The sequence below is a fragment of the Akebia trifoliata genome, chromosome 6, assembly GCF_017979445.1.
Source record: "Akebia trifoliata isolate Shusen 1 chromosome 6, ASM1797944v1, whole genome shotgun sequence".
In the NCBI taxonomy this organism is placed as follows: Eukaryota; Viridiplantae; Streptophyta; class Magnoliopsida; order Ranunculales; family Lardizabalaceae; genus Akebia; species Akebia trifoliata.
This window is the reverse complement of record NC_141380.1, coordinates 12,153,360-12,168,144: the sequence shown is the minus strand read 5'-3', so window position 1 is coordinate 12,168,144 and position 14,785 is coordinate 12,153,360.

Genomic DNA, 14,785 nt, shown 5'->3' with positions numbered 1-14,785 from the left:
CAGGGACCAGAAATACCAATAATCAATATTGTCAACCAATACGCGCCCAACTCATCTCAACATTCACATCTACCACTTAGAATGGCTGATCTCTCCATCCATCCCACTTATCAAAATACTGCTACTTGACCACCTTTAGTTATACCTTACGAATCACCAAACCATCAAAATTTGACCCGACCTTCTCTTGTTATACCTTACACACTACCAAATTCTCAAGGTTCAACCCAACCCCCCCTTCATATACCATACACTTCTTCTACTCGACCACCACTCATCATCCCCTACACTTCATCAACTCTTCAAGTAACTCCTCCCATCATCATTACATCCAAATCATCACCACCACCCCTCATTCTCAATATAAAATCAGATCCACTGCCAATGACCATACGTTCACCTAAATCATTCCCCTATAGCTCCAATCAAGCCGTCCCCTAGAGTTATGAGTGCATTATCACCATGACCACGGGGGTTAAAACCATAAAGAAAGCAATGGTGGTTGATATCGGCCATATGACAAGGGTAGAGAGATGCCAAAAATTACTAGAAAAAGGGATAAGCATCAGGGAAGGAACAAGAAAAATCGCAAAAGAGGCGACAGATGAAGAAAGGGAAGGAATAAAAGAGGCCACAAAAGAAGTGATAGATGAAGAAAAAAGGAAGGCAAAGGGAAAGGGTAAGTTGTACAAAGATGATAAGACAGAAGAGAAGGTGAAAGTGATAGACAAGGAGGCTGCAGATTTTATTAAGCTCGTTCGCAAGAGTGAGCATAATATAGTGGACCAATTGAACAAACAGCCAGCTCAAATCAGTATTCTGGGCCTGATGTAAAAATTAGATGAACACCAAGAGACATTACTGAGAGTTCTGGGGAAATCGCATGTACCTACAACTACCTCACCGGCATAATTATAATAAACGGTTGGCCAGATCATGGCTCCCAATCCCATTATCTTCACAGAGAGTGAATTTGGGCCTGAAGGACGGGGGCACGTGGAACCATTAAACATCATGGTCATGTGCAAGGGCATGATGGTGGTTAGGGTGTTAATCGATAATGGTTCAGCTCTCAATGTCTGTCCTCTTGAAATCTTCCGAAAATTTAATACAGATGGGTCACATGTCAAGTCCAACAACAAGGTTGTCCGAGGCTTCGACAGTTCAAAAAGAGATTATTTGGGAGATGTGGACTTACCGATCACAATAGGCCCATGTACGTTCGAAGTAACGTTTAAGGTCATGGAAATACGATGACATTCAACTTACTGCTGGACAGGCCATGGATCCATATAACAAGAGCTGTACCGTCCTCATTGCACCAAAGAGTCAAATTCATCATGGGCCAGAGGATGATATCAGTATTAGCAGAAAATCTTATTCCAGTCGAGAGAGCTCCAGACGTTCTGTTTATTAACATTGAGCTAACAAAAGATAAAGCACTATACCACTCCTACCAATTTGCTTCTATCAATCATGTTGAGAAGGGAAAAGAGAAGGTGAAGGCAGAACTATCGAGAATAAATCTGATGATTGGCCAGGTTTTGAAAAGAGCAGGTTACCGACTCAGACAAGGGTTGGGACCCGGAGGAAAAGGGAAAGCTACGCCGGTCGAAGCAAAAAATCATATTCCTTATTTCGGGTTGGGGTTCAGGCCCATGTAAAATGACATAACAGAAATGAATGACAAGAAAAGAGAACTCTGGTTAGCCAGAAAACAAAATCGAGAACCAAATGTCTGGAATCTGGGCAGAGTTCCTCATTTCAGTGTCAACTTCCCAAAATCGCAGGTCAGACCCGACAGTTTATCAAAACCACTGCCAACAAAATCAACCAAAAAGAACAAGAAGGTAAATTTCAAACATTTGCGCATTCAAGAAGAGTCAGTTGTTGAGTCCCAATCATTCTTCGTAGAAGGCATTGATGTCTTATTCAATGGGGACTCCGACGAAAGTTTATCAAAGACTGCTCCAAAATCCACAAACGTGGAAATCACTATTAGCCAAGAGAAAGAATCACCTTTTCCCATTGGTATTGACTGGGCATCAGTCATCATCCCACCAAGTCTGGGGGAGACTATGCCCTAATCTAACAAAGATCAATCGGAGATCATGGTTATTTCCGAACCATCCAACAAATCACTTGCTCATCTCATCCGCCCCCTCAGAGAAGGGGAAATCTTGAATAACTGGGAGGAATTCTTGTTAACCTTTGAGACTGCTGAGGCCTAAAAAAAAAGAACACCGTTAGTCGAATCTAGTTTACCCGAGGATCATAACGAGCCTTCGTCCTCGGGTAAAGACTGTTTTGAGGGCTCCCTATCTTTATTAATGAATTTGTATGATTGTTCTTCTTATTTCAGGTGTCCAAAAAATCACAAAAAAGCAAATATTTCTCAAAAATAAAAAAAACTCAAAACCTCTTCAAAATCAAAAAATCAAAATGTTTTCAAAATTGCAAAAAAATAAATATCTTTAACAAAAAAAGGTTTTCAAGAGATTTGCCTCAATCAAATGAGTATCCAGATAGAACGGAATTTGAAAGGGATGAGTATGATTTTGATCTTGAACTCGACTTTGACCTCATGGGGATTGAAGAAGAGTCTGAAGACGAAATGGAGTACCTGCCTAAAGAAATCAAAGACTTGGTAGAACGTCACGAGAAAGGTGTTCAACTAAACATCGATGATACAAATTCAATCAATCTGGGTACCGAAGAGGACCCACGAATCATCAAGATCGGAGTCTTACTAACACAACAACAAAAGGAAGAGATGATCAAACTCTTACAAGATTATCAAGACGTCTTTGCATGGTCATACAGGGATATGCTTAGGTTGGACACAGATCTTGTTGTATACAAACTACCCATTACTTCCGGAAGTAAGCTAATCAAGCAAAAACTGAGAAGGCTAAAACAAGAATGGACCCTCAAGGTCAAAGACGAGGTCATGAAGCAATTCTAAGTAGGATTTCTCGCAGTCTCTATCTACCCTGAGTGGTTAGCTAGTGTTGTCCCAGTACCAAAGAAAGATGGGAAGGTGCGCATGTGTGTTGAGTATCGAGATTTGAACAAAACCAGTCCTAAGGATGATTTTCCTACCACACATCGACACTCTACTCGATAGTACAGCAAGGCACAGCATGTTCTTGTTCATGGATGGCTTATCAGGCTATAACAAGATAAAAATGGCAGAAGAAGATCAGGAAAAGACTGCATTTATCACACTATGGTGTACTTTCCACTACAAAGTCATGCCATTCGGGCTGAAGAATGCAGGGGCGACTTACCAACTAACAATGACCGCGTTATTCCACGATATGATCCATAAGGAAATGAAGGTCTATGTAGATGACATGATTGCTGAATCCGACATTAAAAAGGACCATCTGGTAAATCTAAAGAAGTTGTTCGACAAGTTGAGGAAGTACAGTTTAAGGCTCAATCCAGCAAAGTATGTATTCGGGACAACATCAGGCAAGCTACTGGGATTCATTGTCAACAGAAGAGGTATCGAGATAGATTCGGCAAAAACCAAGTATATCCTTGAGATGAAAGTACCATTTAAGAAAGAGATATTCGACGCTTCTTAGGGAGAATACAGTATATTAGTCGTTTCATTGCTCAGCTCACACTTATCTGCGAGCCAGTCTTCAAGCTACTCAGGAAGGACACGCCAAAGAAGTGAAACAAGGACTGTCAGGAAGCATTCGATAAGATCAAGCAATATCTGCTCAATCCACTAGTCCTAATCCCTCCTACTCCAAGGCGACCTCTGCTGATGTACATCTCAGTGCAAGAAACGTCAATGGGGTGTGTGCTTGGACAACATGATGAATCAGGACGGAAGGAACATGCCATCTACTATCTCAGCAAAAAGTTAACTGAGTACGAAACGAAATATTCAATGCTTGAGAAGACTTGCTGCGCATTAGTCTGGACATCTCAACAATTACGTCACTATTTGCTCAGTTACTTGACTATGCTTATTGTTAGGATGGACCCCCTAAAGTATCTATTCGAAAAACCAATGTTAACAGGTCGTACAACGAAGTGATAATTATTATTATCCGAGTTTGACATCACCTATGTCACTCAAAATGTCATAAAAGGGCAAGCCATCGCCGACCACCTCGTCGAGCAGTCATTGCCTGACTACGAGCCACTAAAAATGAACTTCCCCAATGAAGCCATACTATTCACGAAGATTGAGGATAATGATGACGACCTAGGCTGGAAAATGTACTTTGACGGAGTAGCAAATTAGAAAGGGAACGGAATAGGGGCAGTCTTGATTAAACCAGACGGGTCTCACATGTCAATTGCAATCAGACTGAAGTTCCAATGTTCCAACAACGAGGATGAATACGAAGCATGTATAGCGGAATTGAAAGTAATATTAGATGTCGAAGTAGATGAGATCGATATTTTCGGAGATTTAAGCTTAGTAGTCTATTAGACAACTGGAGAATGGAAGACCTGAGAATAGAGACTGGTCTCTTACCACGAGTATTTGGAGGACTTAAGCTCGTGCTTTGATAGGATTTCATTTACATGCATGCCGAGAGCAAAGAATCATTTCGCAGATGCATTAGCAACTCTCGTTTCTATGATCAGCATTTCAGAGGATCTAATCATCGACCCCATCGAAATTGGAATTCAGGACGAGCCAGCCTATTGCTTACCCGTTAAAGTAAAAGAATCCGAAAAAAAAAGCCTTGGTACTCAGACATCAAAGCATATCTCGATGATCGAACCATTCTCTCAGATGCAATGCCTAATGACAGAAGGACTATCTAGAAATTGGCAAGGCAATTCTTTGTCAGCAACGACATTCTGTACAAGAAATCGCATCACGAGGTCCTACTCCTGTGCGAGGCAGAAATAGAAGCAAAACGACTAATCAAGATAGTCCATGGTGGGGTTTGTGGACCTCACATGAATGGCCATATGCTTGCTAAGAAGATCATGAGAATAGGATATTACTGGACAACAATGGAAAGTAATTGTTATCAACATGTCCGTAAATGCTATCTTTGCCAGATCTATGCCAATAAGATCAACGCTCCACCTTCAGAATTGCACAATATGACTATTCATTGGCCCTTCTCACTCTAAAGCATGGATGTTATTGGACAGATTTCGCCAAAAGCTTCAAATAGGCACCGCTTCATCTTGGTCGCTATAGATTACTTTACCAAATAGGTAGAAGTGGCCTCTTACGCCAATGTTACAAAATGCAACGTCTTGAAGTTTGTCAAGAATAACATTATCTGCAAATATGGGCTTCCCAACGGACTAGTGACTGACAATGCCAAGAATTTCAAGAACAAAGACATGATTAAGATGTGCGAAGACTTCCAGATCATTCATCACAACTCTATACCCTATAGACCTAAGATGAACGGAGCAGTCGAGGCAGCCAACAAGAATATCAAGAAAATTATCGAGAATATGGTAGTTATATATAAAGATTGGCATGACATGTTGCCTTTTACACTCCATGCCTATCGAACCTCGTTCAGAGCTTCGACTAGGGCAACTCCGTATTCATTGGTCTATGGAATGGAATCAGTTTTACCTGTAGAGGTCGAGATCCCTTCCCTCCAAATCTTAAAAGAAGTAGAGTTAGATGAAGCTGAATGGGTTCAAGCCCGGTTCGACCAGTTAAATCTAATCGAAGAAAAGCGTCTTGCAGCCATTTGCCATGGACAGATCTATCAGCGACGAATAGCTCGTGCTTACAATAAGAAAGTCAAACTCAGAGATTTCTCACCAAGAGACCTTGTACTAAAGAAGATCCTGCCAATCCAATAAGATGCCAGAGAAAAATTTAGACCAAACTATGAGGGACCCTTCATTGTGCAAAATGTGATGACGGGAGGAGCTCTGATCCTCACAGAAATGGACGGACAAACCTTTACTTAACCGATCAATGCTGACACCGTCAAGAAGTACTACGCTTGAGATCTGACCCTGAGATGACGAAAGGTCATCTTTGCTATCCCAAACTAACAATCATACCCTAGTCAACCCTTTTGAGCCATCACGTTCATTTTTTAACCTAAGACTGGGGCAAGTCAATAACTACAAAATGATAAATGAAAAAAAAAGACAAAAGAAAAGAAAATCAGAAAGATCAAAGCATCAAAATACTCCTGGCTCGTATGAGGATAAACTGCGAATGGTTGAAACTACAAAAAAAATCAAAAAAGTTAAAAACTCAGATACTTGATCTGAGCTCGACCCAAATCTCTAGCCTAAATAAGTTCGAGAGACGCTGGGAGGAGACATAAATCACCTTTTCGAAGTAAAAATAGACGAACCCCATGTCTAATCCATTCTAGATAAGACCCAAACCTTAACATTTTTGTATCCTTCCACTACCATTAGCCTAAGCCAACGTTTCGTCCCAACAAAAATCCTTTTTGATCAGGGAATGTTCAGGGCAACACAATGACAATGACAACACCAATGATCTTACAACTTGGTTCGGACCTCAAAGTCTTATTAGTCATTGGAAAACTCGATAGGGAAATCCAGGTTGGATATTCGAAAAAAAAGAGTACTCGAAGTGTAGAGTAACCAATCTCGCGGCTCAACTTGAGTTGCCGAACCACGAATAGTCGTCAGCAAACTCGAGAGGGGAATCTAGATCTATTACTCAAGAAAGAGTGCCACTACAAGAGTAGAGTCGCCGATCTCGCAGCTCAACTTGAGTCACAAAGACACAGAGACTCTAAGCAGAATTGTAACAAAAAATAAAAAAATTCAAAATACAAGCATAGTTTAAAAGGGCATAGTGAAAATTTGAAAGGACGCTATGAGTAAAAAAAATCAGACTATGACAAGATTAAAGCCACCAGCACGATGAGAATCCCAAAAAGGACGTTGATACGTAAAAATGTGAAAACTGGGTCTGGTGAAAACCGTAATTGACACCAGGGGCAGTAAGGGCAAACAAAAAAATAATAATAATAAATAAATAAATAAAACTCCTGGCTCACAAGAGTATAAACTGTGAATGCCAAAATCTTTTTCAAATGCCCGTGGTCCAAGCAGATAACAGTCTTCCAATACCAGGGCACTGGGGATGACTCTAAAGGAATCAAAAGAACAATTGACGTTTGTATCTCCTGTGTTTGGCAAAAGCACCAAAACTGTCATAGCCAATGATTTTACAAACTCTGAATTTACCATACTCATTTGATAGAGATATTTCATAAAATTTCAAAAAAACTATTATTTTGGCCAATGACAACAAATCTAGGACTCATTCAAAGAAACTTCGTGTTTTCAGGAACAATAGATATACATGAGGCCAAATAAGTACAAAACCTATTTTCTTTGCATTACTTTTTTGATATTTTTCATACATTCAGGTAATGTTAAGAAAATACAAAAGGTAAGATTACAGCGCAGTCAATTAAATATCACGGTAAGAAATGAAAAATGAGTCAAGGCGTTCCTCAAAAGCACGAATCCGAGCCGTCTGGCTCATCATCACCTTTTTAGCATCGGAAGCATCGCAACTCACCAAATATGCTGTAAAGTCATCAAAATGAGGACACTGGGCAAGTCTATCACTCAACTAAGCGACTTCAGTTCGAAGCCTAGCCACTTCGCCATTATGACTAGATCTAGATTGGGCAAGGGCAGATGTCAATCAAGCAATCTCCTTCTGCATCTTCTTATCAGATTTAAGTCAGATAGCCTGAATTCGACGATGATCAGTTTGAGACTCCTCCGCCCGATCTCGATAACCAAAGAAGGATGAAACACCTAGGCATGTTTGTGGAATATTGACACTGGGAGTCTTCTAGAAACGAGTTCTCGAATCCAACATAAGTACGCCGAGAATAAGTGTGCTGTGAAAATGGGTCGACTCAGAACCTCAATTCGATTCCATTCTTTCACGAGTTGACTCAGAAGTGCAGTCGATAAAGGACCAGTTAACTCATCGAAATTCTTGGGGATGAGCACACCCTGATCATAACCAAATTGACGAAGAACCCGAAGTGGTATGTAATGAGTCGCCCCGTGAAGACTAATCAAAACGAGAAAACGGGCACCATCAAATGCAATCATGGGAAACCCCAGAGGTTGGAACGTACCTACCAACTTCACTTCTTCATCATCGAGGTTACCGATAAAGGAATACCACTCTTCTTTGCCACCTGAGACGAGGAGAGCAACTCGTCTCGACAACATAAGTACGAGATCGGCGTTAACGCAAAATGGGCCATTAACAACTTCAGTTGAAGCCAAATGATCCATAAACCAAAGCTACAATAACAGGAGCATTCTAAACTTTGGAAACTAGTAAATTTAAGTTTAAATTTAAAACTAAGCTAAGTTTGGAATTTACCTGTAGGAGTGGAGCACATCCTCGAAAAATTCGATCACGACCGAAGGAACAAACTGTGAGAGATTGGAACATCTCACTCAAAAGCATCGGGGCCAACCGGCGTCCCTCATAGACTTGTTGAATCACGTGAATGAGAGAAAGGTCCATGATATCTCCACTACCCGGAAATAAGAGTTGACTCACCACCATCAAAGTGAGGGCATTAAAATGAACCAACGGTTTCGAGGGATCCGTAAAATGCTCAACCAAGAAGGATCTAGATATCGTCTTCAAGACCAATCCGCCACCCAAAATCCTTAAAAACTTACGATACCCGACATCTCGAGACTTAATAATATTTCAATCTCCTTAATAGTGAGAGTCATTTCATGTTCTCCAAATCGAAAAAGGTTGAGTTCGAGAACCCAACACATCAACATAGCCTCGATCAAGCCTCATTGCAGTGAGACCTTAGGCAAGGAAAGTGTGAACACCAGCTTGCTCAAACCCCATTAAACCTTCTCAAAAAAAAAATGAAGAAATTAAAAAAAAATCAAAAATAAAAAATAAAAAATACAAAAAAATCAGAAATTCTAAAAAGGTATATATCAAAAGTCCTTTTCAAGTTGCACTCGACTCCGATTTGTCAAAACACGACTGAAGAAATATCCAGATTTTTAAAGTCATCAAATTTTCATCAAATCTGAGATCTCACACGAGCTCCACGCCATCGAGATCAAGGAATTAATAAGGTAACTCTGTCAGACCCCGTGCTTGAGTAACCATTCTTTACAAAAGTCATCAACTCAATCGGTAGTTCAAAAGTTGTGTTTTACAAAGTTATGGCCCGTACAAATAGAGGTTTAGTCTATTCTTTGTAGTTCTTTGCACGTAATTCTTGCAAAAAAAGGGAGCTGTAGACACACCAATTTGAACGGGCCCATGCTCGAAAAGGCCCAAAAATAGTAGTTTTCCAATAAACTTGGCCAACGGGCCTCAAAAGCCCAAATCATTGAAATATAGCGCTTTCATCAAAATTGAAGCCCCTAAGACCCCTTAAGGGTGTAATGGGCCGATAGGAAAAGGCTTGGCATGCTCCCATCTACCCCGCTCTAGTAAAAAACATCGGTTTTTGACAAAGTTGGCCAACGGGCCTTAGGGGCCTAAATCACTGAAAAATGGTATTTGGATTGAACTGAGGCCCCTAAAACCACCTGATGGTTGAAGGGACCCACCAAAGGAATCGGACCAATCCTATGCTTTCCCAAACTTCATCGCTCCACGCTTGCATCCAAAAAATACCAAAAACTCGATAAAATTCTCCAACGGGCCCAAAAAGCTCGATTTGCCAACATGTGGCATTTTTGATCAAATCAATGATTTCAAAAAACGTAAAAAATTAAAAATTTAAAAAATGTGAGACTTGGGATACCTACCTTTCATCTACCCTCCACCGCTCCGTCTCAAAATCCATAAACATCTTAAGCTCATTCAAAGCCCATAAACCCTTAATTATCCAAAAACCAATTTTCCACCTTACGCCCTAACCTAAAATTAACCCCATGTCACCTAAACCCTAAAACCTACCCACCCTCAAAATCCAATCCAAAACAAGTCCTATCCAATCCCAAAATAACCTATAACTCAAGCCCAACACTAAAAGCCCACAAGACATTACCCATACCCAATTCATTATCCAACCCACAACCCTAACCCATTAACCACCACCTACATCAACCAATCATCCTCTCAACATTAAAAGATGACACATATCATCATTCCTTTTCACCTCCCTCATCTAATCACTTACCCCTATCATCATTTTCTAAACAATTCATCTAACCCACATCACCTCTCTTCAAAATTACCTCAACCCATACCCTACCCTAACCTAACCTATCTCCATTCTCTAACATCAATAACTACCCATATAACAACCCATACCCTACACCCCCTAACTTATCATCATTCTCTAATATCATCAACCACCCCACATTACAACTCATATCTACACCCATTATTTTTCTTAAAACACTCCAACAAAATCATCTCCACCCATACCCCACTCATCATCAACTAACCAACCCATACTCTTCTCTCTAATCAAACAATCACCATCAACCAATCAACCGATCTCATCATCTCATCCGCTCACCATTATTGCCACATGTCTTCATCCTCTTAATCCTCCCAAAAATCAATCTACCAACCTCTTACATCCATTCTCTTAAATCTACACATCTCACCTCCTCAACCAACATAACACTCATTCTCTATACAACTTCCTTACACCCCCATTCCTCCCATCAACCATCACTCATCTCACCCCACCAAACACTCTACCCAAATGGATTTGGATAAGATCTAAACCATTTGGGTTAAAATACAACCCATTTCCCTCATTACATAACTACCATCACTTACACTCCAAATTTCATATCCTTCACTTCTAAAATCCATACCATTATTTATCATCCCAACTCTTCACCCTATTATACCCCTGAACATCTTTCAAGCATTTATAAATACCCCTCCCCTCCTTTCAAAAATGGTTACCAAGTTTCATTAAGAAAAAAAAAATCCATTTTCTCAATTTATCTCTATTACTCTCTTATATTATCTTCTAAAAATAAATTTTCACTCACATTTTACTAAGAACTCAAGAAGAACTCAAGAAGACTCAAAGAAGAAGAAGGAAGGAAAGAAAAGAAAAGAAAATATTGAAGTATCAAGGTTGGTTCGAAGTACATCTCCCCTCTCTATCTCGAACCTTCTCTTCTATTATCCCCTCTCCTCTTCACTTCGTTTTAAAATGGACTTAAGATGAATGGACCCCAAGGCTTAGGTCTATTAGGATCATATCCATCAATGATTGGATCCTATGATCAAGCCGAAAGTAAAACCCTATGTAGGGCACAAATGCACATACGTGGCACTTTATTTTCATTTTTTTAAAAATCAAAATGACCGAGTTCTTTGAGGTTACCGCCACTGGACGGGGAGAAAAGGGTGCTTAACCCCTTCCCTTTTCTCCAACCGAGTCGTTTACCCCGATCCTTAGGTTTGAGTAGTTCTTTACCCATTGCGAGTCATTATATGCCAAAAATATCATTTTTTGGAAAATATACATCGGGTGACCATTCACACCCACTTACAATATGAATGGTGGCGACTTCAATTCTTAGTAGATGTGGTCATCGTAATGACGAAAACCACGTGTCTACAATCTTTAATATATAGAATCCTTGTGCAAGTGACATTATTAAATCCGTGAGATCAATGGGCCACACAAATTTAATTTTAACACTATCAACTAGTGAAAAATTACTTACGAAACAATTATTATTATTTTTTTCAATTGAATCATCTTTAACCCCTTCAATAGTTGAGACGATTACTAAAATGATGATGAGGCCATTCAAGTCATATTTTATTAGTCTATTAGAGAAGACTAAGATGAAAGGGTATATTGACACTTTTAAAAGAATAAAGATTTCTTCCTCAAATATTCACAAAAAGTAGTGGATGTTGTCATTATTTTGTAAAAAAGAAATTCAAAGACCAACTGTCACTTATAAGAGCTAGGAAGTCGGTTGGCCGATTCAAAGTCGGACTCCCCCTTCAAAGTTTGAACCCATTAAAAATTAGTTATTGGACGCTGTAAATGTCTTCAACGTCTTATAATCTTACTCTTAATCTTAATAATCTCTACTTCCAAGCTACACTTTTTGTTCGTGTAACTAATTACTATGATATTATAATGTTTTTTTATAAATAAATTTCCTTTCTGGAAATGGATTTGATTGGTAGATTTGGGATAGACAAGGGAAAATATTAACGGTTCTATGCCTTTGCCACGTCAACTAGAGGTGCAACTTGGTTCGGGTTGAATCGATTTAGAGTAAAATCAGAATCGAACCGACCAAGATTGGTTATATTATATGAGAGCCGGAACTGAATCGAATTAGTTTAGAACCGAACCAATCCAAACCGACCTTAATTTGGTTTAGTTCGGTTCGATTTCATGGGTTGCTGAGAGATTTTCTCATTTCTGATCGAGGAGCAAAATTTCCTCCATTTCAATCGAAATCCAACTGTCCAATTTATGGATTAACCATTTGAGGGCCACATGACATAAGTAGAGAGAGAAAGAGAGAGAGAGAGAGATGAACGAACCGGTCGCAGGTTGCAGTTGCAGCCGCAGGCGCAGGTCGGAGGTTGTAGATGCAGGTGCAGTTACAGTCGGAGGTTGCAGGCTTAGGTGCAGTCGCAGTCGAAGGTTGTAAGCGTAGGCACAGATTAGCTGCGGAGAGAGAGAGAGAGAGAGAGAGAGAGAGAGAGAGAGAGAGAGAGAGAAACTGTAGATTGCAGGTCGCATGGGAGAGAAGAGAGAGTGGAGGAGAGTAGGGTTTTGAAAAAAAAATTACATTTTATTTTAAAATAAAATATCTTGGTTCGGTTCGGTTATATATAAATTCTGAATCGAAAACTGAACAGAACCCATCAGTTTTTATTTATTTTTAATCCGAAATCGAATCGTATTTAATTAAAACCGAACTAACCCAATCCAAAATTCACGGATTGATTCAGTTCTCGATTTGATCCGAATTAAGTTGCATCTCTAATGTCAACCATGTATAAATCGCGTATGTTTTGCTATATTGATTTATCCCGGCTCGATTTTTTTATTTTTTTGGAATAGGGTTTGGATGATATCAAATTGATTTGATACCAATCTGATAAGAATTGGATTGGATTCAAAATTAATTTGATAAACATTAGATCATATGGTTATTGGATTGGATTCCTATTGAATCTCAATAGTAGGATCCAAACTCGATCCAATAGAAATGGAATCAACTTCGTATAAGGCTAAATCCAATTTTATATTCAAAACTAAACCAACTTCATATATAAGAGTCATGCTGGGGTGACACAAAGATGATAAAATGATGTGGTGTCCAACATATTACCGTAGATGCTTTTCCGCGAGATACAAGTAAAAAGCATCTATGATTATGTGCGCGCCATCACATCAATTTTGTCACCTTTGTGTCATTCCAGCATTTTCCTATAATATAACTTATATACTTTCTTACTTTCTTACGTTCTATGTGATGGAGGCTTTGTTTGATCTTATCCGACCATAAATTGTGAGACCCCCAAATTAGTAATGTACGTTGCTCATGGGGCTCACAAATTAGGAATGTTTCAACTTTCAATTCCTATTTTAGTGGATTTAATTTTTAATTGTTCTAAGCTGACATTCTCAGCATGTGTTCAATACTGCACTGATGTGACAACGTGCAGTGTGCCATAAATTTATTCCTCAAGAAACAAATTAGAAATCTAGCGTGCTCTACACACTGCCACATCAGCACAGTGTTGAATGCAGTGTCAAAGTAAGTCAGTCCCGCATTTTCCTTCTCCATCAAAAGATGGGTAAATCATACAGAATGTTTACCATGGTCATCAAACTTTTCTATTAAACGAGACAGCAAAATGTGGATTCTAGAAAACATTTTACTACAAAAATGACCCTCAAATTTCACACGAACTTCGAAGTACAAATCCATCGAGAACTCATCCAACTCTCGTTTGACAGATTTCTGAAATCTACAAATACCCCCCGATATCCCCTAGAATTCTTATTCAAGAAAGAAATCTTCCTCTCTCGAAATAATTCGTAGGACAAAAGATCAGAGTGTTTGTGAGTTTCCCTTTCTTTTCGAATCGTTATTAGTTTCCATGATCGATGCAAATGCTTTTCTTTGATTTCTGGAATTGAAGGTTGAATTTTTCGAGTTCTACATTCATTTTTATCCGTGAAATATGTGAATTTTTTTTTATTAGGTTTTTATTGCTAAAAAATTAATCTTTTAAGATTTCAGTGTTCTTAGCTTAAATAGACTGATTAATCTATGCTTCTTCAGCTTTTACAATTGTACATTTGGTACAATTTTGTAATTTCATTTTTTTTTTTTAATTTTAATATTTATCCATGAAAATCTTGAATTTTTTTTTTTCCGGATTTTTATAGTAGGAGATCTTTATCTTTAAGTTTTCAATGTTCTAGACTAATTGATTGAACGATCTTGTGTGTGTTTTTGTTTTTCGTCGAAGTTATATAGTTAGTAATTTTCCTACTCTTTTGACAGTTTGTGCGTTTTTTTTATGCGTCTTTTTCAAATATTTAGTGCTTATATTTCACACTTCTACTTGTTGAAAGTTTATGATTTTAGGAGGTTTCAGTTGTAATCCTTGAACCCACATTTTGATTCTTTGCTTCTGTTCTTTTTCAGGATTTCAGAAACATCAAAGAACAGAAATGTGGAGAAGAAATATGATCCCTCTTGTGGGATTTCTCTTCTTATGTTGCTTGGCAACTATAGCAGAGGCAGAAAATAAAATGGACTGACGATGTGGATTGTTTGTAAT